Raw genomic sequence first — 2,408 nt, 5'->3', positions numbered from 1 at the left:
CAGTGTCGGCTGGCGACCCCCAGGGGGAGGGCCTTCTCTGTGGGTGCCCCCACCCTCTGGAACGAACTACCCCCCGAGATCCGGACGATCCCGGATCTCCTAACCTTCCGCCGCGCCCTCAAGACATGGCTTTTTCAACAAGCGGGACTGACCTAGGGTGAATTTTAAATAGGGAATAATTTTTAAAGATTTTAATAATTGACACAGCCATAAATATATTTGGTTTTTAATTGGTTTTATAGGGGAAATGTTTTTTGTGTTGTTTTTTAACATGCTGTGAGCCGCCCTGAGTCCCGTGGGGAGAAGGGCGGCATAGAAGTTGGAAAATAAATAAATAAAAAATAAATCATTGTCATCATTAAACTCTCCCAAGTTGAGGAAACAAACCACTTACTCAATAACATTCCCTGGGATCAAATTCACATGTGAGGAGGAAACAGACAACAGACTCCCATTTCTCAACATCAACATAAGGAGACTTGGAAACCCATGACTACCGCAAACCCCTGCACACGGACCAGATCCTCAGCTTTGCAAGCAACCATCCCATTGCACAAAAAAGAAGCTGTGTCCAGACTCTCCTCAGAAGGGCCAGGACACACTGCAGCACCACAACACTAAGAAAAGCAGAAGAGAAACAGCTGCTCAATTTCTTTCTCCATAATGGCTACCCCAAAAACTTCATATTCTGACACACAGCACCCAAACCACAACATACCATGCAGCCAAGCACCACGCAAAACTAAACCCATCATACACAAAAGGGGTGTCAGAAATGACAGCCAGAATTCTTCAACCCCTAGGAATAGCAATAGCTCACAAACCCATAGTCACGCTCTTCCAGGAGTTATCAAAAACCAAAGACAACATACAGAAGGATGAAAGAAACAACGTAATCTACAAAATAAACTGTTGCCATTTGCAACCAGTTCTATGTGGTACAAACATCATGTGAATTAAAAAACAGGATCCATGAACACCAACTGGCAGTCAAATGCCACAATCCCAAATCCTTAATTTCTACCCACACCAACCCCAAATAGCACCAGTTCAATTGGAGCAACACTAAAAGCATCAGCCACGCTACCACCCACCACGCTCATGAGTTCATCAAAGCCTGGCACTCCACAAGCAATTTCATCAATAGACACATTAACTTGCAATCAGTCTACAAACCCCTCAGAATCCAAATCAACTGCACAACCAACCAGAGGCATGATCACATGATCCATCACAAGACTCACTGATGACTCACACCTGACCCATCACAAGACCCATCACAGACATCACAGTTTAAATTTTGAATTATTACATGCTCCCATTGTTCCTAGGGGAAAAGCTTACATGGCTATAACATCTGGAAGGCAAGTATCTTGTCTTACTGAGGATGAACACAACCAAAGAATAAGGATATCTGCAGAATATAATTTTAAAAATCAATGTGGAAGCCATTTGAACTTTGGTTCAAAGCGCCACCTAGTTTGTATGTGCTTCTATAGTAGTACTGGCCTCCATCTTGATTTTTTTGTTACCACACCCTGCAGACACTCTCAAAGACAATACAAAATGTCATAAAAATCAGTATGGATATAAGTTTAAAACTAAACAAATCCAAATGCCTTCAATACTTGGAAGATTTTACATATATTTATTTTATTTTTATGTAATATTAAGTTTATTTTCCATCTTTTCTTTAAGAGCTAAAAACAATGAGGAAACAGTCATTCAACAATTTTTCCCACATCATTTGGGCTGAAAGACAGTAACTACACTGAAGTTACCCAGACAGTTTCTATGGATGAAGAAGACTTGAACCTGGGTAACATATAAAATGTTACTTAAATGAACATAAATGAGCTCATAGCTAAAGAGAGTGAAAACTAGTTTTGAAATTCATTCCCAGGATTCATAGTTGAGCTAACGAATGTTTGAACATGATACAATATTTTGGAAGAGTCACATCATATTTAGCAAAGGTCATACAGCATTAAATGACTCCTCAAAGCAGATACAATTTAGCAATGAAGACATAGCTAAGTTTTCAGAAAATCAACGAACAATTGTTGTAGGATACCCACAGATGTGTACTCAGTACACCCACATTGAGAAATAATGTGGACAGGTGAACAATTCCCACCAAATCTTTGTGGTTTGGAATCTTTCCATCTATATACAGGCAAGTTATTGGTATCCCCAATAAACAGCAAAGATTTAGACTGGGTACCAATACGATACCAGAGGCTTCTCTTTCAGAAGAAATTAGCCTGGTGTTGAATATCATTCAGGCAAAACATACATACTGGTAGTAGCAGTTACATTTTATCTACTAAGTACAGACCCACTAAAATCATCTTTTAATTTTTAGAAGTGGAGATTTATGAAACTGTTTTATGGGTCATTCTACTGTC

This window comes from Protobothrops mucrosquamatus, unplaced genomic scaffold, assembly GCF_001527695.2.
Source record: "Protobothrops mucrosquamatus isolate PMUCROS unplaced genomic scaffold, P.Mucros_1.0 scaffold1074, whole genome shotgun sequence".
Lineage (NCBI taxonomy): Eukaryota > Metazoa > Chordata > Lepidosauria > Squamata > Viperidae > Protobothrops > Protobothrops mucrosquamatus.
The sequence above is the reverse complement of the archived record's forward strand: the minus strand, read 5'-3'. Positions refer to the sequence as shown.